The following is a 27,648-nucleotide window of genomic DNA, read 5'->3' as shown; positions in this document are numbered from 1 at the left end:
TTCAAAAAATAGCGAGGAACGATAAGAGTTTGTTTCGCGCTTATTGTTAACGAAATTATAACACTGTTTGGGATACGGTGCGAACTGGAACTTACAATGGCTTAAATAGTTCTTATAACACTGAGCATTAAGCACGGTAAAATTTACCCGATCACTTACATATTTAGAAAATATAGACTGAGAACTGGTATTTCTAAATTTTGTATAAAGTCTGGACTTAATATTTCTTAGATGTGTCAACTCTTTATTAAACCAAGGAGGTTTGCTAGAGATGGACGGATAGTACATCGGAACACAAGAGTTAAAATATGATTTAATTGCAGTATAAAAAATATTTATGGCATCCGCCATTAACATAATGAATAAAGAATAAAGATCGGACCAATTAAAGCCTGTGTCGATTGTCACCTCGAAAGTTGAATGATTTGGATCTTCTGGTTGACTAAGAGGTGCTAGTCAGAAACACACTTTCAGGACCTGTTACAAGGCATATATCCCATAATCGACCAAGAGAATTTCAAATATAATTAACTTGCAACGATAGGTCGAGCAAGCCGTCAATAAAGTTATGCTGTTCTATAGGCAGAAGAATATTTGACTGCTCTTCTGTTGACCACGTAGTGCCTGTCTGCCCATTGCACACAAAACGCAATCTCTGTGTTTCCTTTGGAAAAAAGCTGTTATGCTGCGAATCTAGCGCGGAATTAAAGTCATCAGCTTTACGAAAACTATCTAGCAACGCCAAAACTGCTATTCAGTCTTTAAACTCACTTTTAGTTTGGCGCATAAACGATTTCATCTCGTTTGCAACCCCTAGGCAAGCATCAGAAGCATGTTCGGCCGTTTAAACCAGCCCGCTTAGTGTGCATCATTTTATCACATAGCCAACAAGTAATTTTTGACTGCTCATGCTTTATTACCTGACGGCATTTATTTTGGCACAGACAACATTAGTTTTCATATTTTATTGGATTCGGAGCGCTGTACAAAAACACAAAATCAAAACTTGTAAGCGAGCTGTGAAATGTACCGCAAGAGCGCAGTCTGCTCGCTTAGAATTTTGGATTTTGCGTGGAAGAGCGAGAAAGTGCAAAAGCAACACCAAACAGCACTGCGGACAACGCACGAAAGAGACTGTAAACAAAACACAAAGACAGATAGAGAACAGATTGAATGAATCTCAAATACTTTCGTCTTTGTTGGTTAGGCTATTGTTGTGTATATTACAGTAATTTTTGTCATAGCTAATTGTGTGTGGAAATACGAGGAAGACAAATCGTTATATACACACTATGCTCTTAAAAGGAGGCAATTCTATAGCCTTTTTATGCGTTTTTGGTGGAACAGTCGACCGGGTCTTCACCACAATTCCCGCCGCTTCTTCGGAACAATCTTTGGTTTGACCCCGCCTTTTGAATGCTTTCGGACTAACCGTGCTTCGTCGTATTGGACCTCAGCTACATGTGTCTCATTTTGAGACTTTCCTTGTCTTGAACGTCTTGACGTAGCGGTCTTGTTCTTTGCTGACTCTCACGCTGACTTCGTTTCATCACGTTGTTGACTTGTATACTCGTTCTCCTTGACTGTCCCGCTTCCATCGTTTTTTTTTTCCACTGTTTTACCGTTGGCCCGCTCCAAAGTCCAGCTTGTACCGTTATTCTCTTTACTCTGGCACGTCGACGCCTACTGTTGACTTGCCGTTCTGCTCCAGAGCGTGCCGTCTCCCTGACACTATCGAGTGCCGATCGACCGCCTTGTGATCGAGGCGCCCCCTTCCAACAAAATGTTGCCGGTAAGTTGCAGCCTTCTTGGCGTGCCTTACGGTACTGCTGTACCGCCCCTCCCCTTTCCACGGGAGTTTGTGGGTCCGGTGAGTGCATTACTCCTCCATGTCCCGCTTACTTGGGGAATGCCCCCCTTGACTCCGGCTTCGGCCTGACGCATAACAGTCGCCTCTGCTGCTTGTTTTTGGGATACGTTGAGTGTGCCTGTGCCTGACGTTAGTTGGGGAATCCTGATGTCCGCGTGGAAGAAGCAGTATTCCGGCTTTGCGCGCTGCATGTCCCCGATGACTCTCGCCTCAACCTGACGCTGAAACGGGTGTCGTGTTGCGTCCGTTCTCGGGTCCTGCCATTTTTCCATACCGACAGTGGTGGTCTCACCTTTCCCAGGTGGTGGGGCTGTTGACTCTGGCGTTGGCCAGACGAATAAACAGTCGTCTTCAGGCATGTTCGTTGGACGCAGTATTCCGGTTTGCTCGCGGCATGTCTTCGTTGACTCCAGCTTTGCCTTGACGCTGAAACGGATGACTGGCCCCGTCCATTCTCGGGTACGGTTGGCTCTACTGCATGCTTTCCCCGTTTTCTCCCGATGGATCCGCATCCTCGTTCTCGACATCACCCTCCACCAGACCCTGTTGCTTAAGGTCGCTGATGTGTACCGTGCGCTCCTTTCCGTACTTTCGGTGGCTAATCTTACAGATCACTGGCGATACGAAATCTACAATCTGGTACGGTCCATTGAGTCTCGGAGCCTGTTAAGCCGCACAAATGGTGGTCTTCGGCCCACACCACTTTACCAATCCTTGGCTTCCAACTGACAGGTTTGAATGCCTTGCGTGGTCACTATCTTAAAGATCTCTTTCATCCTTCCTTCCTTTCCTTCCGGCGACTCTGGTTGCCTTCCAGTTCCTAGCGTTTCTCTGTCATATAGTGCTTTCGGTAACCTTGGCTCGCGGCCATGTGTCAAAAACGCCGGTGTACTCACCGTAGATTCCGATACACTGGAATTCACAGCCAGCATGATTTCGGGCCATCTTTCATCCCGATTCCTCTGGTTCTGTCCGGCAAACTGTGCTACCATTGTCTTTACAGTGCGATTCGCTCTCTCCGTCGGATTCTCCTGCAGGGTGTACGGTGCCGTAAACTGCTGCTTTATCCCCATGTCGTTAAGGAACATCTTGAAAGCCCTGAAAGCGTCTTACGACTGCCCACATGGCCGGCTGCTGGGGAGTCGTGGTTTTCTCGCAGGACGGTTTTCCTCAGTTGCCGCGGAACGCATAGCTTCCAGGTCACCACATCTTCGTTCCCTGCTCTTTGCGAAATCTGCCTGTACAGGGTGCTACCTCCCCATACGTAGTCTGGGAACTTTTGAGGCTGCGCCTTTATCTTCTGTCACATTTCCGTGATCCAGCTTTGGCCTCTGTGTCCTGCGTTCTTCGCAGCATCTCTGGTTCTGTTGGCGCCGATTCTGGTAGTGGCTGCCTTGATAGCGCATCTGCCACTACGTTCATTTGGCCTTTTCTATATGCGACCTCGAAGTCATATTGCTGTAGCTCCAACGCCCATCTGTCAATTCTTCCCGATGGGCTTTCTATGTTGTTCAACCACTTCAGTGCCATATGATCCGTCTCTACCTTAAAGTGGTGGCCCTCCAGGTATGGATTAAGCTTCCGAATTGCCCACACAATGGCCAAGCACTCCTGCTCTGTTGTTAAGTAGTTCTTCTCGGCTCCGTTTAGGGTTCGGCTGGAGTATGAAATAACCTTTTCCCCATCTTCCGTATCTTTTGTGAGGATCGCGGAGGTGGTCGTTGAGTGGCTTTACAATGCGTGCGAAGTCACGAACGAAGCGTCGGTACCAAGAGGCAACTCCAAGGTATTGTCTCAGCTTGCGGACCGATGATGGTGGTTCTAGCTGGGCTATGGCTGCTACCTTCTCTGGGTCGTGCCTATCTCTTGGCCGTGAAAGCCGTGAAGCCCCGGCTTGACTCTTCCAAAGGTATTTGCCAATACCCATCCTTAAGGTCCAGACTGCTTATAAGGCGCGCCTCCCTTAGTTGGTCGAGAATGTAATTTATTCGTGGCATCGGGTAGGCATCCTTTATGGCTTTCGCTTTTAACTGCCTGAAGTCCACGCATAGTCTTCATTTTCCCGTTTTCTTCTTCACCATTACTATGGGCTCCTTGAATGTTCTATCAGTCCCATGTCCAGAAGTTCGTCCACCCTTGCATTAATCTCCCTTTGAATCTTTGGTTTCTTAATTGGTTTGGTCTGCTTAATTGGTTTATCTTCCTTCATGGTTATCGAGTGCTCGGCTATACCAGATGTTCCGATCATGGAGTGAAATTCCGCGAGCTCTGTTTCCAGGAATTTATCCATGTCATCCTCTTCGCCGTCCTTTTGGACTACTGCGACCGACAACTTCTTCTCGAGCCACCCATTGTGTCTGCCCCTGGCCGGTATTCGGATTTCATGACCGGCGCACTTGATCTCGGCCCCGACTTTCATGAGGAAATTCCACCCCGAACTCCACTCCTATCTCGAGCTTTGCGTTGATTTCGCCGCACCTTTCATCTGCCAACCCAACCTGCCGTCGTATCCTTGTAATCGTTCCACGGGCAACCAGCATGTCCGCCAGCTCTTCGCTTATGAAGCTTGCTGTCGCCCCGGTGTCGATCGTGGCCTTGTACGTGTCCCCACCGATCGCTACCGCTGCTGCTCCTCTTCGATTAATTTGGCAGTTAGATTGGAGAGGCGGCGCCTTGCGACCCCGGCTCGGATTCCTACTTCTCCTGCTTCTTGTTTGCTTCTGATTTGTTGCGTATGAATTTATGTTTTTCCGCAAGAGCTTCCCGTGCAGCTCCTCGTACTCGTTCGCCAGGATCATAAGTGTCTCTAGGTCGTCCACATGGTAGGATCTCAACGCTAATCGGTGGTCTGGCGTGCAGTTCTCCATGATGAGCTCTAGCGTTTCCTTTTTCCCGTACCCCAGGGGTCTTATTAGGGTCTGCATCACGACCATGTAGTCCTTGAATGCTTGTGACGTTCAGCCGTGCCTCGGGTAGTCAGGGCTGGCCAGGGTCGTCCAGGAAATTTCTTTCTTTCAGGACAGTGGTGCTAGAGAGGAATTCCCGACCCGAGTCCCAGTGATAATGCGCAGAGTTAACCTTAACTAGGCTTAAATATAGATGCAGAGTTTATTCATTCAATTTCTTGGTTACAATAATTACGGGCTCCCTCGGCCTAGGTTCCGGCTTCCACAGCGAGGCTCTTCGTACCTCGCGTCTTCGTCCGGGGACGCGGTCTTCCATACGCGGCCGCTCCGAATTTCGTCGAGTACCCTTGAATCAACGTAAGCCTATGTTGTTGGACCCTGAAGACAGCGTAGAGAATTATACGTAGGACCCTGAAGTCAGCGTAGAGAATTATACGGACCCACTCGTCGATCCTGTCCTGATCCTGCTGCTTTCCCGCTCGCTGGTGACTTCCACCTTGGTCGACTCCGACCACTGACTGACTATTCTGAGGCCAGCCGCCCGCTTTATATAGCCATTGGCTTAGTGTGCCCGTATGTCCGTATGCTCGAATTGCCCGACTTAGTGTGGCCGGGTTTCGGGGTTAGTGTGCCCCTCTAGTTATTTGGCCTTGTTTATGATGATCATTTGTTATGTTATGGTTTTATCTATTATTATGTATTATGCCTTATTTATTATGTCTTATGTATTCGGTATTATTTATTATTTATTATGTATTATTTATTATGACTTATTTATTATGAATTATTTATTATGAATTATGTTATTGTATTGAATTATTTAGTATTTATTATGAATTATTTATTATGTTTTATTTATTATTTGTTATTTATTATCTATTATTTATTATTGTGCGCGGCCGCGTCACATGCTTCCCTAAACCTTTGCTTCCTTTGCCTTACCTTGCCCGCGAGTTTCTTAAAGTACCCCCTGGGCAGGAAGTTTGTTTGGAAACTATCTATGAATTCGGCCCAAGTCCTCCAGTGTCTGATATTGGATATGAACCATTTTAGACACATTTTAAAGCCGTCAAAACGAAAAGACCATTCCCTGACATGCTTTGCTATTTTTGCATAATCTGGCTAGCTGGGCCTGGGTCTTTCTGGACTGGGCCTTCTCTCCCTGCTCGACTCTCTCCGTTGGCCTTCCTGCTGCATCTCCTCCATGCTCAGATTTGATATGAGGTCCTCACCCTCGGGGTTCGTCAGCTTTATGCTTGGACCTGGTATGTCTGGATATGCTGCCTCCAATTCTGTCTAGAGTGCTGCGAGTTTTGGGTCGTTATCCGTCTATGCGTAGTACGCCGCTAGGGTCTTTCGCATGTCCTCTGTTCTTCCGGACAGCGATATGCGCAACTTCTGTGCGACATATGCGAAATCCTCCTTTTTTAGACGGTCGATTCTACTTCTACCCATACTGCTTTATTTGTGTAAATTAAAATAAGACTGTTTCATTAAGCAAGTATCTTTATTTGTTTTTATTTCTGGTATGTAAGAACCTTTGGAGAACAAATTTACAGCAGGTTTCTTCTTCAGGATGCCTCGGGGGTTCACGTAACGGGTGCCATTTAGTGAGCCGTAATCGTCGTAAGTCGCGAGGAAAGTTCCCGCGATTATCTGTTTGTGCCCAGTGCTGTCCACTACACTCATGGTCGCGTTCTTTATTACTGCAATGCCCCCTCCGATTACTATCACGTGCGCCAGATGACCGGGGCGTGTGGCACATAGTGCGACGGTTCCAGACTTTGTTACGTCGGTGTATTCGTGCCTGTGTCCTGGGAAAGGACTCAGGCCGAGGGAGGGTCATCTGATGTTCAGGCACCAAGATGCCGGCGTAAGCTCGTCGATTTTGGGTCGTGGGATCTTGGTAAGCCCCTCACCTCCCCAACATAACGAGAATAAATATTAGTAGTGCCTGAAAAAGTTCGTACCGTTCGTCAGTCAACAGTCCTCACTGCCCCACACGCTGTAGCTTGATCGTAAAACGATCGGGCAATGTTTCGGCCACGTTCCCTCCCCTTCATACAGCCGCATGCCTGATGGATCGTCGCGGGCCGCGCAATACGATCCCCTTTTGTCAAGGTTTTCCGTCAAACGTCATGTCATCGTTTTTGACCTACTCCACTTCGCGCGTCAGAAACCCCTTCTGGAAATGTTTACCTACTGATTTTGTTGTAGTTAAAATAATATTTTGGATCTTGGGTGTTGCTATATATATATAGTGATGGAGTTATACATACATATACTTTCGTGCACCAATTAATTGTAACCGAACAATAATAAGATATACACAAACACAAAATAAAAAAAAACACTAAGTGGAGTATGCATATATATAAAAGTATGAATGAGCTGGGTTTCTGTTCTTTTGTAGCAAGCTTTGGCTGCTATTCGGCTCTCTGGTTACTTGGAGCGAGCACTTGCTGTTGTTTTTTTTTTTACTGACGTTCACATTAACGGCCATGCACCGGTTCACTTGTTCTTTTAATTGTTTTGCCGTTAGTATTTTTAATTAAGCACTTTGTAGGACACCGGATGCAATCCTGTCCAGGACATGGTGATGGTCCCTCCTTCGCTGTACGGATCTCTTGTTAATTTTTACGATTTTAAACAGAGCCAGGAAGATCAGTATAGCAGCGATAAATTCCAGTGTATGTTGTACTCCTTCTATTTCCTGTTTGTGGTCGACAACCTCCACGGTGTTTATCACATTTGCTGTGTTGTCGGAGGCCTTAGACTCCTTGCCGCCCATCCTGAGAGTTTCGTGGAACTATGGTCTTCCTTCAAAGTGTGTTCCTTGTTAGTCCTGTTATTTCCTTTAAAGGATGCTAGTGTCCTTGCTCCTTGACGTTTTTCTTCGAGACTGGAGTTATTCCTTAGTCTTCCCCTCGATGGACAGATAATTGCCCGGGTATTTGATGTACGGATGACTATCTCTAGGTATTGACTACGGATGTTTTCCAGGGTACCGACGGACTACGGGTGTTTACCATGGTCTATTTATACCGGCATAGAGCTGTTTTCTGATCTATTGGCCTTCTATGCCAAGTGTTCCCACCTAGGAATCATATTTCTCACTTTCCCCTATTTTGGGGAGTCAGTACCCCCTTCGGTGAAGTGTGCCCGGAACTGGTGTTCATTTTCTTTACTTTCTGCAATCTATTGCGGCCGCTGACCGGGTCATCGGAGACTCGTTTATTGTCGACTTGCATTTTCTTTGTCGCAATCCCACTGAGTCAACGGGGTGATGGTACCCCTTCCCCTGCTTTGCGATTCCGGTTTTGAATCTTTAAAATCTTACGATCTCCCGAAAAGGGTGTACGCAACAGGCTCGAAGTGATCGATGCGGTTACGCATGGAATGACTTCGCAAAAAGAAAGACTGTACGGCATTTTTCTTTGTTCGTAGATGGTTCTCATTATGCGCCCATTAACGTGTGGCTTCGACCCACCACACTCTGCTGACTGCACTAGCTGGGCTATTAGCAAAAGCGGCAGGTGACCTCGTGGAATCGAGACGTGCATGGATTCTTGTTTCCGGGGTGTTGGCGGTAGAAATCCACTCCGTATCCACTCTGAGCCCCTCCTTTTTAAGCTCTGCCAGACCCCTTATTGGGGACGTCAACAGTAACCCACCCATTTGGGAGTTCAGGTTATCCTTCAAAAGTTCTACAAATTCACCCTCGGCGATCTTGTGTTTTAACTTAAAGTGTAAGTTGTGCATGTCGGCGACATAATCGCTGAAGGACTCGTTATACCCTTGTTTCCTCTCCATTAATTCTTTGATCTTCATTAGGTCACCTCCAGTTGTAGAAAAAGCGCTTTTCATTTCCCTAGTGAGCGAATAGTAATCAAAATCGTAATCCTTGGCTCGATCCTCCATGAGTTGCCAATACCACTTGCTGGCTGCGCCGATCAGCAGACCATAAAATTCTCTGAACACTTGCTGTCGGCTTATGTCATATAATTCTTGTAGTCTTTCCACACGGAATAAAAAACTTTCAACGGTCATACCGCGGCTTGTTCCGTCAAATTTCAAGTTCCATTTATCTTGCCGAACACCCTTTTGTGCTGGTGCTTGAAACATTAGACTATGATCTAACTCGGGGTGCAGTTAGTGGCTGGTCTCTACTCGGCTGGTCTCCGGTATCTGCTGCGGAGTGGCCGTTCGTCTGGGCTCCCTTAACCGATGCATTTGGCTGTTAAAACATTCTTGCGACACTTGTTCTGGTGTTGGGGTATCTTGATGTCTTAAAAAGCTATCTGTGGAGATTCTGGGTAGTCCAGGTGGTGGGGCCATTCTTGGTTGTTCGGAAAAGGTTTGGGTGGCTTGTAACTCAGCCACTTTCTTCTTCAAAGCGTTTACTTGAGCGATCATCTCCAATTCGGCACCTCTACTCTGCTTCACTAAATCCATTAGTTCACTTTCCCGTCTATTGGCCATCTCCGAACGGTCTTCGGAACTTGCATGGTACCGTGGCAACATCTGGATCGTCCTCTAGGCGGTCCTAGCGGTAAATCCATTCCTCCGGCTGCTTCATCCATCGTGCTTTCAATCTGTTCGGACAAGTGTCCTACTCTCTTGATTTAGTGCCTCATACAGTCGGGGGTCCCTGGCCACGTGCCTCACAAACGACCTGGCTACTTGGCCTAGTACGTCGGCAGCGTGAACCAAAGAAACTAAAATCGTCTCCCGCCCAAAATTAGTCATGGAAAGCCGCAAAAAGTCGAGCCCCTCAAACGACCTGGCTCCTTAGCCTAGTACGCTGGCAGCGTCGATTTTACGTTTTCCGGTCAGTTCCCCCACCCCCTTTGTACTGGAGCGTCAAATAAACGATATACCCGCACCGCACCGCTAAATGCGTTACCATTATATCTGCGCTCCAAGCTTTTTTGAACTCAACCTTCTCAAACGACCTGGCGTATTAGGCCAAGATACGTTGGAAGCGTGAGCCACCCTCAAATTATATTTACGTGATTTACAAAAAAAAAGTCGATCGACACTTATTGTTTGATATTATAACAAGGAAATCTCCCACATTTTTGAATTAAGGAATTTTTTTTCAAACCGATTTTTCTAATGACAAAACAAAGGACTTACGCTTTTAAAATCATAATAATAGAAAGTCATCTCAAAGTCATACCTCTATTCTGAACCATTTACACGTGATTTCGGTTGCAGAAGTTGGGGACTTTAATTTATGCTAAATAGTAAAAAAGTTAGTAAGCGTGCACTGATTCTACTTAAGTCCAATATTCTATACATAGTCAAATTAATTAGGACATTAAATTATGGAATTTATGCCTACTTTTCGTTGAAACCAATGACACTATTCCTTAACAAATATGACAAATCCTTTCGTTGGGAGCCAATTAATTGTAACCGAACAATAATAAGATATACACAAACACAAAATAAAATAAATACACTAAGTGGAGTATGCATATATAGTATGCAATTAATTGTAACCGAACAATAATAAGATATACACAAACACAAAATAAAATAAATACACTAAGTGGAGTATGCATATATATAAAAGTATGAATGAGCTGGGTTTCTGTTCTTTTGTAGCAAGCTTTGGCTGCTATTCGGCTCTCAGGTTACTTGGAGCGAGCACTTGCTGTTGTTTGATTTTGGCTGACGTTCCCATTAACGGCCATGCACCGGTTCACTTGTTCTTTTAATTGTTTTGCCGTTAGTATTTTTAATTAAGCACTTTGTGGGACACCGGATGCAATCCTGTCCAGAACATGGTGATGGTCCCTCTTTCGCTGTACAGATCTCTTGTACATTTTTACGATCTTTAACAGAGCCAGGAAGATCAGTATAGCAGCGATGAATTTCAGAGTATGTTGTACTCCTTCTATTTCCTGTTTGTGGTCGACAAACAGGCCTTAGACTCCTTGCCGCCCATCCTAAGAGTTTCGTGGAACTATGGTCTTCCTTCAAAGTGTGTTCCTTGTTAGTCCTGTTATTTCCTTTAAAGGATGCTAGTGTCCTTGCACCTTGACTTTTTACTTCGAGACTGGAGTTATCCCTGAGTCTTCCCCTCGATGGACAGATAATTGCCCGGGTATTTGATGTACGGATGACTATCTCTAGGTATTGACTACGGATGTTTTCCCGGGTACCGACGGACTACGGGTGTTTACCCGGGTACTGACTCTCTCCCTTTTCATCGGTGAGCCATGGTCTGTTTATACCGGCATAGAGCTTTTTTCTGATCTATTGGTCTTCTATGCCAAGTGTTCCACCCTAGGAATCATATTTCTCACTTTCCCCTATTTTGGGAAGTCAATACCCCCTTCGGTGAAGTGTGCCCGGGACTGGTGTTGATTTTCTTTACTTTCTGCAATCTATTGCGGCCGCTGACCGGGTAATCGGAGACTCGCTTATTGTCGACTTGCATTTTCTTTGTCACAATGCAACTGAGTCAACGGGGTGATGGTACCCCTTCCCCTGCTTTTCGATTCCGGTTTTGAATCTTTACAGTCTTACGATCTCCCGAAAAGGGTGTACGCAACATGCTCGAAGTGATCATAATTACAAATATATAAAAAAAAATATATATATATTTTATTATATATTTAGTTTGCCCTCTGTGACAGTTCAGCGACGACTGACTCTTCATTTATTTAGAAAGTGTGTGTGTACTGTTTACATTCGCGACTCTTATAATTAGGTTCTTACATTCTAATATTGCAATAGGACTTTTACTACTATGCTTATATACAATTACTACTACCACAGCTCGGCCATCCTGATAATTAGGATCTCCTGATCCTCGCCGCTCTACTTCTTGTAATCATTACATTTTCGTTACTTATTTCAGTGTTTGTTACATTTGATTTGGTTTTCTTTTTACATTTACTTTAGACTTTTGTTTTTCTTTATCATTTTTCTCATCTATATTTTTATTATTTGATACCGAATTCTTTTCTCGAAGCCATGGTTTAATATTATGAGCCGCCCATATTCCGTCGTATGGTTTTTGTGTCAACTGAAAACCTTCCACATATTTGATACAATACCTATCATTATCTAGTACTTTGGCGATTTCATAGGGGCCTTTATATTTGGTTATTAATTTACTAGGCGCTCCAACTGTTGAATCAAAATTCCTGACCACAACGTAGTCTCCTAATTTGTATTTATTTGCTTCTAGTCGTTTAGCGTCAACATATTTCATGTTATAGTTCTGTACTTTTTCCTGCGAAACTTTTGCATTTTGTCTAATTTTCTCTTAATTAATTTCTTTTCTTTTTTGCATTGACTCCAATACATTTTCTTTTAAACAATCTAGCATTTTTCCTTTTTGATTCACTCCAAACAGCATTATACTTGGGTGCTCATTTATGCTTCTGTGCTTTGTATTATTCATTGCATACTCTACTTCTTCCAAAACTTTGTGCCACTGTGCGTTTTTTTCTACATCTACGAGCTTACTAATTCTGGGGGCTAGGTCTCTATTTATTCGCTCAACTTGTCTGTTTGCTTGTGGTGAGCCTGTTGCAATTTTGACGTGCTTAATGTTTCTTTATTCCAAAAATTCTTCGAACATATCTGATGTAAAACATGTCCCTCTGTCTGAAACAATGGTCGTTGGTCTGCTATACGCTCTAAAATAATCACTTAAGGCTTCCATTGCTTCCTTTGAGTTTGTTGATTTCGCTGGATACAATCTCACAAACTTTGTGCACCCATCAACAATTACTAATACATGTTTTTTCGTAGAATTCTTTTGATTTACCGGACCATAGTGATCTATATGTATGACTTCGAATGGTGTATTTCCCTTTGGTACAATATTAACCGTTCCTTATTGCTTACCATTTCTTCCTTGAAAAGCTATACATTTTAGACAGTTCTTAACATGTTCATCTGCTTTACTTCTAACATTTGGAAACCAATAACTTTTACCGACCATTTCCGTAACTTTGTCTTTCCCTACATGGCCTAACTCATTGTGGTATTTAAACAATACGTGTTCTTCCATAGCTTCCGGGACATAGAACAATAACTTATCCTTTACTTTTTTTGTAAATCACACCATTTCGCATTTCATATAATTCACTTTCTTCTTTACTTAGCATTTCTTTAATCTTTCTCAACTTCTCGTCTCTGTTTTGGCATATAACTAAATTGTCCTCGAACGTATTTTCCTCTATTACCTAAATCGTATTACATCTACTAAGAGCATCAACGTGTTTCATTCTAGTTCCTGATCTATGTTCTAGTTTATACAAATAATTCTATAATTCCAAGGCCCATCTTGCTATTCTTGGGTTCAACTCTTTTTTGTTCAACGTCATTGTGAGGGAATTGCAGTCTGTTACTATTTTGAACTCAATTCCTTGTAGTGTTTCCTGCCAGTGTTTCCAGTTCAAAACTTTTTGATTCTGTATCCGTTGTCCTTTTTGAAAAGTAAAAAATTGGATGTAGCTTACCATCTGCTTTCCTTTGCAAAAGGATTGATCCGAAACCTATCGAACTTGCATCGCAGTGCAATTCTGTTTCATCAAATGCTTCTAATTGCGCTGGGCCAAACTCGAACTTTTTGTTTTTCTTTGTCAAATCATGGAGTGGCTTTGCTATTGTTGAAAAATTCTGTATAAATCTTCTAAAATACGAGCACATCCCCAAAAAACTTTGAACATCATGAACTTTTTGTGGCACGGGAAAATTTTCAATTGCTTTCACACCGTCGTCATCTGCTTTAATACCCTTTTCTGATATTATATATTCTAAATATTTCACCTCACTTTGAAAAAACATACATTTATCGATTCGTAGCTCTAATTTGTTTTTAACTAATCGCTCAAATACTTCTTTTAATATAGCTTCTATATTCTTTGTCGACATATCATTATGTCATCGAGATAAACTATAACTTTCTTTTCCCTAATCATGTCGTCAAATACTTTGTTGATGAACCTTTGAAAAACAGACGGAGCATTTGTCAGCCCAAAAGGCATTCTTATGAACTCGTACTGTCCTAATGGCGTGGTAGATGATGTATACTTTATCGATTCTTCGTCCATATAAACAGGGAAGTATCCATTTTTCAGGTCTAACTTAGAGAACACAACTTTGTTTGCTAGTGTTTGGGAACGAGACACCCTGTATGCGCGAACAAGTCATCCTTTATCTTTGTTTACATTATCATTTGTCTGCAGCTTCAGCGGAGATTATCAGCGGAATCAATGTAAGCATCGCACCGCTGTAATTGTCCGCGAGCTTGCCCAGTACTTTTCCAAACTTCTAACTCCCTTCTAACTGTAACTTGTTTACGTCTTATGCTAGTTTAATCGTATGGCGTGAGTACAGCCAAAGCTTAAGTTAGTCACATTTTTGATCTGCAAGAGAACGTACGCATCGGTGTCGAACTAATTAATATTAAGTGTCTGAAATTAACCAATAAATCAAACTAAACAGTAACACTGGCGGGTTTATTTATGAACATAAAAAATTGGTCCTTCGAGAGCCGGATTACCGGAACTGCGTTTCTTTCGGGCATTTGATTTTGATTATTGGCCTTTTGGCAAACGGTGATCTATAGATTCCTACATCGTATAGAATCGTTCCCTTCTTTCGACCACCATGCGGAGTGTGATTCAACAACGGGGCTTCTGCAAAAGCCAAATTACTCGTGCGCATAATAATGCCTTAAAATTTGTTGATGACATTCATTCAGTGCAAACAATAGTTGTCCGCCTGGCGCAACTACAGGAAAATTATTTGCGGTTCGTACGGCTCTCGGAAGAGCCTTATGCATTTAAATCGGAAGCCGATTGGGAAAACCCTGACGAGGATTTTGACGCATATGAGGACAAACATTATGCTACACACGCTATTCTTAGCAATACGTTGGAGGAGTTGAGACGGGATGTCACCTCAAACAGTATTGATGCCACAGTTCAAGCCGCAGACACATCCCAGAGAAGTCATGTCGATTTTCAGTTCGAGCGAATTAAACTTCCGACTTTTTCTGGAAATTATGAGGACTGGAAACATTTTTCGGACATGTTTATTGGATCGATTGCTTCCAATTCGAGCCTGACGGATTGCCAACGATTTCATTATTTAAAATCGTATCTTGCCGGAGACGCGCTTGCATTAGTTAAACATATTTCAGTTACTAATGACAACTATCGGGAAGCATGGGATCGGCTGGAACAGCGATATAACAAACAATCGCTAATTATTCGATCGTTCTTAAACAGTTTCATGAGCCTTCCGAGTGCTATAAATTCAAATATCGGCACAGTGCGGAAAATTGCCGATGGTGCAGACGAAGTTATTCGTGGTCTACGAGCTCTTAATTGCGAAGAGAGGGATCCCTGGCTAATTTTCATTTTACTTTCAAAATTAGATAGCGATACCCGCCAAGCCTGGGCTCAGTGCGCAGAATCCGAGGAAAAAGGTGTGACCATCAACCGATTTATGAAATTTCTCACATCACGCTGCGATACGTTGGAGGCTTTTAACTTAACTCGATCAACCCAAGCTCGACGCGCAGCTACAACGCACCACGCAGACACGCATCCAAGACGGGAAGAGCCGAAGTGCACATCGTGCCAGCAGAATCACCAACTGTTTAAGTGTTCTCAATTCATCGCACTCGACATTGCATCTCGCCGAGACTTCCTCAAATCAAGAAAGCTCTGTTTCAATTGCCTCAGCCCGGCTCATATGGTGGGCAACTGTACATCGAGGCATACTTGTCGGATCTGCCGCCGCAAGCATCATACTTTGGTTCATGGCTCGTCGCAGCCAGTTCAAAATGGCAACAACATTGACACAGCAAGTGTTGACAGCCGCGATCGACCAGCAGTCTCACATGCGGGATCTACAATTGGCCACAATCAACCGCTAGCTCGAGAAGGTCATCGCTTGGGAAGCGAGACTCCCGCGGAAAACAACTTTACGCATCATACTCTGGAGAATATTCCGGCGGCTGGTTCTCAGACTCTGTTGCCAACCATCCTTGCTGACGTCATCGACGCCTGGGGAAACACTACAACCTGCAGGCTGCTCCTGGACACTGGATCTACAATAACCTTGGCATCGGAATCATTTGTTCAGCGAATAGGCGTGCGTCGAACGCACGCACGGATTTCGTCATTGTTGGATCGGATCAACTTTGGTCTCTATACACAGGAGATCGGAAACACTTTGGTAACGACTTTCCTATCGCTCTCAATACTGTATTTGGTTGGATTCTTGCAGGCTCTTACTCTGCATTCGATGATCACCCTACTTCTGCGGTTACTCATCACGCGGACCTAGACACGATGGTTCGTTCATTCATGGAGATGGACAGCATTCAGCCTAACCAGGCTCTCCTGGACGCCAGCGATCCCACAGAGCGTAATTTTGCTGCCACACACAAGCGCTCGACGGACGGGGTGTACGTCGTCGAGTATCCCTTCAAGGAGAAGGCACCGCCTATTGATTCGACCTTGCCACAGGCCATCAATCGCTTCTTCTCGCTGGAACGCAAATTTCGTCGGTATCCAGAATTGAAGCAGCAGTACGAAGCTTTCCTGGACGACTACTTGCAACGTAGACATATGGAACAACTGACCTCGGCTCAGGTTGAGGAGTCCCCAGACACCTGCTTCTATTTGCCGCACCACGCTGTCATCAAACTGGACAGTCTGACTACCAAATGTCGTGTAGTTTTTGATGGATCAGGAAAGGACAGCTCTGGAGTATCGCTCAATGACAGACTACATATTGGTCCACCGATTCAACGCGATCTTCTTGGCGTTTGTATACGCTTCCGGCAGCACCAATATGTTTTATGCGCAGATGTCGAAAAGATGTTTCGAGGCATTAAAATCTTTAAGCCACACACCAATTTTCAGCGCATTGTTTGGCGCAAGACTGAGAATGAACCTCTGCTTCATTTTCGCCTGCTGACGGTTACCTACGGATTGGCACCGTCACCATTTCTGGCTGTTCGAGTTCTAAAGCAACTTGCCGACGATCATGGCCATGAATACCCTGCAGCAGCTCACGCTCTTCTGCACGATGCCTATGTGGACGATATCCCTACAGGCGCCAACACATTCGAGGAGCTTATGATTCTCAAGGACGAGCTTATATCCCTCTTGGATAAGGAAAAATTCAAGCTACGCAAATGGAGTTCTAATAGTTGGCGTCTTCTGAAATCATTACCAGAGGAAGATAGATGTTTTGAACCTATCCAGCTCCTCAACAAATCAGCTGCGGATTCACCTGTCAAAGTTCTTGGTATCCAATGGAACCCTGGGAAGGACGTTCTGTATCTCAACCTAAAGGGATGCGATGCGACCATTTCTCCGACGAAAAGAGAACTCTTGTCTCAGCTATCAAGAATTTATGATCCGCTTGGACTGGTAGCGCCGGTCACAGTTCTACTTAAGCTTATCTTCCAAGAAAGCTGGACAAGTGTCCTGCAGTGGGACGACCCCATTCCTGAAAGTCTACGTACGCGCTGGAGAGCCTTAGTAGAGGATTTGCCAGCACTTACGCAATGCCAAGTACCACGGTATATTGCGTCACCATTTCGAGATGTTCAACTACACGGATTCGCCGACGCATCCTCGCACGCCTACGGTGCGGTAGTTTACGCTCGAGTTGCAGTTGGATGCAGCTTTCAAGTAACTCTGGTTGCCGCCAAAACACGGGTGGCCCCGATCAAGCCCGTATCAATTCCACGTTTGGAGCTAAACGCTGCGTTACTTCTATCTCGATTGCTTTCTATTGTCAAAACATCACTAACAATTCCTCTTTTCAGCACGAGCTGCTGGACAGATTCAGAAATTGTGCTACACTGGCTTTCAGCTCCCCCTCGACGGTCGAACACCTACGTCTGCAACCGAACTTCTGAGATATTGAGCGACTTTCCCCGTAGCTGCTGGAACCATGTTCGCACGGAAGACAATCCTGCTGATTGTGCTTCCCGAGGACTTCATCCGTCAAAGCTTCTGGAGCATCGACTGTGGTGGAAAGGTCCGTCCTGGCTGGCCACACCCACCTCTGAGTGGCCACCTTCTACAAGCAAGTTCAGCGTATCTTCAAGTTTCGATGTCAACACCGAAGAACTAGACATAAAGCCCACGACTCTACATAACTTTCCTGATGAAAGTATACACGATTTACTCATCCACAAATTCTCAACCTGGACGCGTCTTATAAGGGTATCTAGCTACTGTCATCGCTTTATTCACACTCTTCGATCTTATCATAGGAATTCGGCACCATTCCTTACGTCTGAAGAGTTGCTGGACGCACAGCGCCGACTTATTCGACATGTGCAACAAAAATCCTTTGCCAGAGAATATGCGCAGCTAGAGAATCGACGCCAGCTTAACGCTAAATCGCATCTTATCCGGTTTTCTCCGTTGCTGGATGATTATGGAGTAATGCGAGTCGGTGGGAGAATCAAGCAATCTACACTCAACTACAACGCCAAGCACCCGATTCTGATACCTAAAGATACACCACTAGCTGGACTGCTGGTTCGACATTTTCATGTCTCCTATCTGCACACTGGAGTTGATGCAACGTTCACCAATCTTCGTCAGCAGTACTGGATTCTGGGAGACCGCAATCTCGTCAGAAAGGCAGTCTTCCAATGCAAATCCTGTTTTCTTCAACGAAAGGGCACAAGCAACCAGATCATGGGAGAGCTACCAATTCCTCGAGTTCAAGCTAGCCGCTGCTTTCAACACACAGGGCTGGACTACGCTGGACCGATCGCAATCAAGGAATCAAAAGGAAGAACTCCACGCATCGGAAAGGCATGGTTTTCTATTTTCGTGTGCCTCACTACAAAGGCACTTCACATCGAGGTTGTTAGTGAGCTAACTACACAGGCTTTCATCGCAGCCTTTCAACGATTCATTGCCCGCCGAGCGAAGCCTACTGACCTGTATTCGGACAACGGAACTACATTTCATGGAGGCAAGCAAACTTTGGATGACATGAGACGTCTGGCCATTCAACAAGCCAAAGATGAACTAGCAGGATTCTTTGCCAATGAAGGGATTTCTTGGCACTTTATACCCCCGTCTGCTCCCCATTTTGGAGGGATGTGGGAAGCTGGAGTTCGCTCAATTAAACTCCATATGAAACGGATACTTGGATCAAAGGCTTTAACGTTTGAGGAGCTCTCTACTGTTCTGACCCAAATTGAAGCTGTCCTGAATTCACGCCCGCTGTGCCCAACTGGGGATAATTCTTTGGATCCACTGATGCCTGCTCATTTTTTGACTGGATCTCCGTATACTGCATTGCCTGAACCCTGTCGTCTGGATATGCAAGTCAATCGATTGGAGAGGTGGAATCAGCTGCAAGCCATGGTTCAAGGCTTTTGGAAAAGGTGGCATATGGAATACCTGACATCTCTTCATGAGCGGACAAAGTGGCATCTGGAAACCGAGAATCTGAAGATCGACACACTGGTAGTACTCAAGGAGCCCAATCTACCGCCCTCTAAATGGATTCTTGGCCGCATCACCGCAGTGCACGCAGGAATCGACGACAAGGTCCGAGTCGTTACAGTGAAGACTGCTCACGGATTATACAAACGCCCAATTGCCAAAATCGCTGTACTGCCTCTCTGCTGAACAACCGTTCAGGGGGGCCGGTATGTTTGGGAACGAGACACCCTGTATGCGCGAACAAGTCACCCTTTATCTTTGTTTACATTATCATTTGTCTGCAGCTTCAGCGGAGCTTATCAGCGGAATCAATGTAAGCATCGCACCGCTGTAATTGTCCGCGAGCTTGCCCAGTACTTTTCCAAACTTCTAACTCCCTTCTAACTGTAACTTGTTTACGTCTTATGCTAGTTTAATCGTATGGCGTGAGTACAGCCAAAGCTTAAGTTAGTCACATTTTTGATCTGCAAGAGAACGTACGCATCGGTGTCGAACTAATTAATATTAAGTGTCTGAAATTAACCAATAAATCAAACTAAACAGTAACACTGGCGGGTTTATTTATGAACATAAAAAATTGGTCCTTCGAGAGCCGGATTACCGGAACTGCGTTTCTTTCGGGCATTTGATTTTGATTATTGGCCTTTTGGCAAACGGTGATCTATAGATTCCTACATCGTATAGAATCGTTCCCTTCTTTCGACCACCATGCGGAGTGTGATTCAACAACGGGGCTTCTGCAAAAGCCAAATTACTCGTGCGCATAATAATGCCTTAAAATTTGTTGATGACATTCATTCAGTGCAAACAATAGTTGTCCGCCTGGCGCAACTACAAGAAAATTATTTGCGGTTCGTACGGCTCTCGGAAGAGCCTTATGCATTTAAATCGGAAGCCGATTGGGAGAACCCTGACGAGGATTTTGACGCATATGAGGACAAACATTATGCTACACACGCTATTCTTAGCAATACGTTGGAGGAGTTGAGACGGGATGTCACCTCAAACAGTATTGATGCCACAGTTCAAGCCGCAGACACATCCCAGAGAAGTCATGTCGATTTTCAGTTCGAGCGAATTAAACTTCCGACTTTTTCTGGAAATTATGAGGACTGGAAACATTTTTCGGACATGTTTATTGGATCGATTGCTTCCAATTCGAGCCTGACGGATTGCCAACGATTTCATTATTTAAAATCGTACCTTGCCGGAGACGCGCTTGCATTAGTTAAACATATTTCAGTTACTAATGACAACTATCGGGAAGCATGGGATCGGCTGGAACAGCGATATAACAAACAATCGCTAATTATTCGATCGTTCTTAAACAGTTTCATGAGCCTTCCGAGTGCTATAAATTCAAATATCGGCACAGTGCGGAAAATTGCCGATGGTGCAGACGAAGTTATTCGTGGTCTACGAGCTCTTAATTGCGAAGAGAGGGATCCCTGGCTAATTTTCATTTTACTTTCAAAATTAGATAGCGATACCCGCCAAGCCTGGGCTCAGTGCGCAGAATCCGAGGAAAAAGGTGTGACCATCAACCGATTCATGAAATTTCTCACATCACGCTGCGATACGTTGGAGGCTTTTAACTTAACTCGATCAACCCAAGCTCGACGCGCAGCTACAACGCACCACGCAGACACGCATCCAAGACGGGAAGAGCCGAAGTGCACATCGTGCCAGCAGAATCACCAACTGTTTAAGTGTTCTCAATTCATCGCACTCGACATTGCATCTCGCCGAGACTTCCTCAAATCAAGAAAGCTCTGTTTCAATTGCCTCAGCCCGGCTCATATGGTGGGCAACTGTACATCGAGGCATACTTGTCGGATCTGCCGCCGCAAGCATCATACTTTGGTTCATGGCTCGTCGCAGCCAGTTCAAAATGGCAACAACATTGACACAGCAAGTGTTGACAGCCGCGATCGACCAGCAGTCTCACATGCGGGATCTACAATTGGCCACAATCAACCGCTAGCTCGAGAAGGTCATCGCTTGGGAAGCGAGACTCCCGCGGAAAACAACTTTACGCATCATACTCTGGAGAATATTCCGGCGGCTGGTTCTCAGACTCTGTTGCCAACCATCCTTGCTGACGTCATCGACGCCTGGGGAAACACTACAACCTGCAGGCTGCTCCTGGACACTGGATCTACAATAACCTTGGCATCGGAATCATTTGTTCAGCGAATAGGCGTGCGTCGAACGCACGCACGGATTTCGTCATTGTTGGATCGGATCAACTTTGGTCTCTATACACAGGAGATCGGAAACACTTTGGTAACGACTTTCCTATCGCTCTCAATACTGTATTTGGTTGGATTCTTGCAGGCTCTTACTCTGCATTCGATGATCACCCTACTTCTGCGGTTACTCATCACGCGGACCTAGACACGATGGTTCGTTCATTCATGGAGATGGACAGCATTCAGCCTAACCAGGCTCTCCTGGACGCCAGCGATCCCACAGAGCGTAATTTTGCTGCCACACACAAGCGCTCGACGGACGGGGTGTACGTCGTCGAGTATCCCTTCAAGGAGAAGGCACCGCCTATTGATTCGACCTTGCCACAGGCCATCAATCGCTTCTTCTCGCTGGAACGCAAATTTCGTCGGTATCCAGAATTGAAGCAGCAGTACGAAGCTTTCCTGGACGACTACTTGCAACGTGGACATATGGAACAACTGACCTCGGCTCAGGTTGAAGAGTCCCCAGACACCTGCTTCTATTTGCCGCACCACGCTGTCATCAAACTGGACAGTCTGACTACCAAATGTCGTGTAGTTTTTGATGGATCAGGAAAGGACAGCTCTGGAGTATCGCTCAATGACAGACTACATATTGGTCCACCGATTCAACGCGATCTTCTTGGCGTTTGTATACGCTTCCGGCAGCACCAATATGTTTTATGCGCAGATGTCGAAAAGATGTTTCGAGGCATTAAAATCTTTAAGCCACACACCAATTTTCAGCGCATTGTTTGGCGCAAGACTGAGAATGAACCTCTGCTTCATTTTCGCCTGCTGACGGTTACCTACGGATTGGCACCGTCACCATTTCTGGCTGTTCGAGTTCTAAAGCAACTTGCCGACGATCATGGCCATGAATACCCTGCAGCAGCTCACGCTCTTCTGCACGATGCCTATGTGGACGATATCCCTACAGGCGCCAACACATTCGAGGAGCTTATGATTCTCAAGGACGAGCTTATAGCCCTCTTGGATAAGGAAAAATTCAAGCTACGCAAATGGAGTTCTAATAGTTGGCGTCTTCTAAAATCATTACCAGAGGAAGATAGATGTTTTGAACCTATCCAGCTCCTCAACAAATCAGCTGCGGATTCACCTGTCAAAGTTCTTGGTATCCAATGGAACCCTGGGAAGGACGTTCTGTATCTCAACCTAAAGGGATGCGATGCGACCATTTCTCCGACGAAAAGAGAACTCTTGTCTCAGCTATCAAGAATTTATGATCCGCTTGGACTGGTAGCGCCGGTCACAGTTCTACTTAAGCTTATCTTCCAAGAAAGCTGGACAAGTGTCCTGCAGTGGGACGACCCCATTCCTGAAAGTCTACGTACGCGCTGGAGAGCCTTAGTAGAGGATTTGCCAGCACTTACGCAATGCCAAGTACCACGGTATATTGCGTCACCATTTCGAGATGTTCAACTACACGGATTCGCCGACGCATCCTCGCACGCCTACGGTGCGGTAGTTTACGCTCGAGTTGCAGTTGGATGCAGCTTTCAAGTAACTCTGGTTGCCGCCAAAACACGGGTGGCCCCGATCAAGCCCGTATCAATTCCACGTTTGGAGCTAAACGCTGCGTTACTTCTATCTCGATTGCTTTCTATTGTCAAAACATCACTAACAATTCCTCTTTTCAGCACGAGCTGCTGGACAGATTCAGAAATTGTGCTACACTGGCTTTCAGCTCCCCCTCGACGGTCGAACACCTACGTCTGCAACCGAACTTCTGAGATATTGAGCGACTTTCCCCGTAGCTGCTGGAACCATGTTCGCACGGAAGACAATCCTGCTGATTGTGCTTCCCGAGGACTTCATCCGTCAAAGCTTCTGGAGCATCGACTGTGGTGGAAAGGTCCGTCCTGGCTGGCCACACCCACCTCTGAGTGGCCACCTTCTACAAGCAAGTTCAGCGTATCTTCAAGTTTCGATGTCAACACCGAAGAACTAGACATAAAGCCCACGACTCTACATAACTTTCCTGATGAAAGTATACACGATTTACTCATCCACAAATTCTCAACCTGGACGCGTCTTATAAGGGTATCTAGCTACTGTCATCGCTTTATTCACACTCTTCGATCTTATCATAGGAATTCGGCACCATTCCTTACGTCTGAAGAGTTGCTGGACGCACAGCGCCGACTTATTCGACATGTGCAACAAAAATCCTTTGCCAGAGAATATGCGCAGCTAGAGAATCGACGCCAGCTTAACGCTAAATCGCATCTTATCCGGTTTTCTCCGTTGCTGGATGATTATGGAGTAATGCGAGTCGGTGGGAGAATCAAGCAATCTACACTCAACTACAACGCCAAGCACCCGATTCTGATACCTAAAGATACACCACTAGCTGGACTGCTGGTTCGACATTTTCATGTCTCCTATCTGCACACTGGAGTTGATGCAACGTTCACCAATCTTCGTCAGCAGTACTGGATTCTGGGAGACCGCAATCTCGTCAGAAAGGCAGTCTTCCAATGCAAATCCTGTTTTCTTCAACGAAAGGGCACAAGCAACCAGATCATGGGAGAGCTACCAATTCCTCGAGTTCAAGCTAGCCGCTGCTTTCAACACACAGGGCTGGACTACGCTGGACCGATCGCAATCAAGGAATCAAAAGGAAGAACTCCACGCATCGGAAAGGCATGGTTTTCTATTTTCGTGTGCCTCACTACAAAGGCACTTCACATCGAGGTTGTTAGTGAGCTAACTACACAGGCTTTCATCGCAGCCTTTCAACGATTCATTGCCCGCCGAGCGAAGCCTACTGACCTGTATTCGGACAACGGAACTACATTTCATGGAGGCAAGCAAACTTTGGATGACATGAGACGTCTGGCCATTCAACAAGCCAAAGATGAACTAGCAGGATTCTTTGCCAATGAAGGGATTTCTTGGCACTTTATACCCCCGTCTGCTCCCCATTTTGGAGGGATGTGGGAAGCTGGAGTTCGCTCAATTAAACTCCATATGAAACGGATACTTGGATCAAAGGCTTTAACGTTTGAGGAGCTCTCTACTGTTCTGACCCAAATTGAAGCTGTCCTGAATTCACGCCCGCTGTGCCCAACTGGGGATAATTCTTTGGATCCACTGATGCCTGCTCATTTTTTGACTGGATCTCCGTATACTGCATTGCCTGAACCCTGTCGTCTGGATATGCAAGTCAATCGATTGGAGAGGTGGAATCAGCTGCAAGCCATGGTTCAAGGCTTTTGGAAAAGGTGGCATATGGAATACCTGACATCTCTTCATGAGCGGACAAAGTGGCATCTGGAAACCGAGAATCTGAAGATCGACACACTGGTAGTACTCAAGGAGCCCAATCTACCGCCCTCTAAATGGATTCTTGGCCGCATCACCGCAGTGCACGCAGGAATCGACGACAAGGTCCGAGTCGTTACAGTGAAGACTGCTCACGGATTATACAAACGCCCAATTGCCAAAATCGCTGTACTGCCTCTCTGCTGAACAACCGTTCAGGGGGGCCGGTATGTTTGGGAACGAGACACCCTGTATGCGCGAACAAGTCACCCTTTATCTTTGTTTACATTATCATTTGTCTGCAGCTTCAGCGGAGCTTATCAGCGGAATCAATGTAAGCATCGCACCGCTGTAATTGTCCGCGAGCTTGCCCAGTACTTTTCCAAACTTCTAACTCCCTTCTAACTGTAACTTGTTTACGTCTTATGCTAGTTTAATCGTATGGCGTGAGTACAGCCAAAGCTTAAGTTAGTCACATTTTTGATCTGCAAGAGAACGTACGCATCGGTGTCGAACTAATTAATATTAAGTGTCTGAAATTAACCAATAAATCAAACTAAACAGTAACACTGGCGGGTTTATTTATGAACATAAAAAATTGGTCCTTCGAGAGCCGGATTACCGGAACTGCGTTTCTTTCGGGCATTTGATTTTGATTATTGGCCTTTTGGCAAACGGTGATCTATAGATTCCTACATCGTATAGAATCGTTCCCTTCTTTCGACCACCATGCGGAGTGTGATTCAACAACGGGGCTTCTGCAAAAGCCAAATTACTCGTGCGCATAATAATGCCTTAAAATTTGTTGATGACATTCATTCAGTGCAAACAATAGTTGTCCGCCTGGCGCAACTACAAGAAAATTATTTGCGGTTCGTACGGCTCTCGGAAGAGCCTTATGCATTTAAATCGGAAGCCGATTGGGAGAACCCTGACGAGGATTTTGACGCATATGAGGACAAACATTATGCTACACACGCTATTCTTAGCAATACGTTGGAGGAGTTGAGACGGGATGTCACCTCAAACAGTATTGATGCCACAGTTCAAGCCGCAGACACATCCCAGAGAAGTCATGTCGATTTTCAGTTCGAGCGAATTAAACTTCCGACTTTTTCTGGAAATTATGAGGACTGGAAACATTTTTCGGACATGTTTATTGGATCGATTGCTTCCAATTCGAGCCTGACGGATTGCCAACGATTTCATTATTTAAAATCGTACCTTGCCGGAGACGCGCTTGCATTAGTTAAACATATTTCAGTTACTAATGACAACTATCGGGAAGCATGGGATCGGCTGGAACAGCGATATAACAAACAATCGCTAATTATTCGATCGTTCTTAAACAGTTTCATGAGCCTTCCGAGTGCTATAAATTCAAATATCGGCACAGTGCGGAAAATTGCCGATGGTGCAGACGAAGTTATTCGTGGTCTACGAGCTCTTAATTGCGAAGAGAGGGATCCCTGGCTAATTTTCATTTTACTTTCAAAATTAGATAGCGATACCCGCCAAGCCTGGGCTCAGTGCGCAGAATCCGAGGAAAAAGGTGTGACCATCAACCGATTCATGAAATTTCTCACATCACGCTGCGATACGTTGGAGGCTTTTAACTTAACTCGATCAACCCAAGCTCGACGCGCAGCTACAACGCACCACGCAGACACGCATCCAAGACGGGAAGAGCCGAAGTGCACATCGTGCCAGCAGAATCACCAACTGTTTAAGTGTTCTCAATTCATCGCACTCGACATTGCATCTCGCCGAGACTTCCTCAAATCAAGAAAGCTCTGTTTCAATTGCCTCAGCCCGGCTCATATGGTGGGCAACTGTACATCGAGGCATACTTGTCGGATCTGCCGCCGCAAGCATCATACTTTGGTTCATGGCTCGTCGCAGCCAGTTCAAAATGGCAACAACATTGACACAGCAAGTGTTGACAGCCGCGATCGACCAGCAGTCTCACATGCGGGATCTACAATTGGCCACAATCAACCGCTAGCTCGAGAAGGTCATCGCTTGGGAAGCGAGACTCCCGCGGAAAACAACTTTACGCATCATACTCTGGAGAATATTCCGGCGGCTGGTTCTCAGACTCTGTTGCCAACCATCCTTGCTGACGTCATCGACGCCTGGGGAAACACTACAACCTGCAGGCTGCTCCTGGACACTGGATCTACAATAACCTTGGCATCGGAATCATTTGTTCAGCGAATAGGCGTGCGTCGAACGCACGCACGGATTTCGTCATTGTTGGATCGGATCAACTTTGGTCTCTATACACAGGAGATCGGAAACACTTTGGTAACGACTTTCCTATCGCTCTCAATACTGTATTTGGTTGGATTCTTGCAGGCTCTTACTCTGCATTCGATGATCACCCTACTTCTGCGGTTACTCATCACGCGGACCTAGACACGATGGTTCGTTCATTCATGGAGATGGACAGCATTCAGCCTAACCAGGCTCTCCTGGACGCCAGCGATCCCACAGAGCGTAATTTTGCTGCCACACACAAGCGCTCGACGGACGGGGTGTACGTCGTCGAGTATCCCTTCAAGGAGAAGGCACCGCCTATTGATTCGACCTTGCCACAGGCCATCAATCGCTTCTTCTCGCTGGAACGCAAATTTCGTCGGTATCCAGAATTGAAGCAGCAGTACGAAGCTTTCCTGGACGACTACTTGCAACGTGGACATATGGAACAACTGACCTCGGCTCAGGTTGAAGAGTCCCCAGACACCTGCTTCTATTTGCCGCACCACGCTGTCATCAAACTGGACAGTCTGACTACCAAATGTCGTGTAGTTTTTGATGGATCAGGAAAGGACAGCTCTGGAGTATCGCTCAATGACAGACTACATATTGGTCCACCG

At 45.5% G+C, this 27,648-nt stretch overlaps 1 protein-coding gene across 1 annotated transcript in view; it reads left to right on the top strand.

Moving 5' to 3' along the window:
- The window catches only part of LOC122621349 (piezo-type mechanosensitive ion channel component), an 831,372-nt gene that overhangs the window by 36,362 nt on the left and 767,362 nt on the right, over positions 1-27,648 (top strand). The window lies entirely within an intron of this gene.

The sequence above is a fragment of the Drosophila teissieri genome, chromosome 3R (genome assembly GCF_016746235.2).
Source record: "Drosophila teissieri strain GT53w chromosome 3R, Prin_Dtei_1.1, whole genome shotgun sequence".
Lineage (NCBI taxonomy): Eukaryota > Metazoa > Arthropoda > Insecta > Diptera > Drosophilidae > Drosophila > Drosophila teissieri.
Note: the sequence above shows the minus strand (reverse complement) of the source record. Positions and strands in the feature narration are given on the sequence as shown.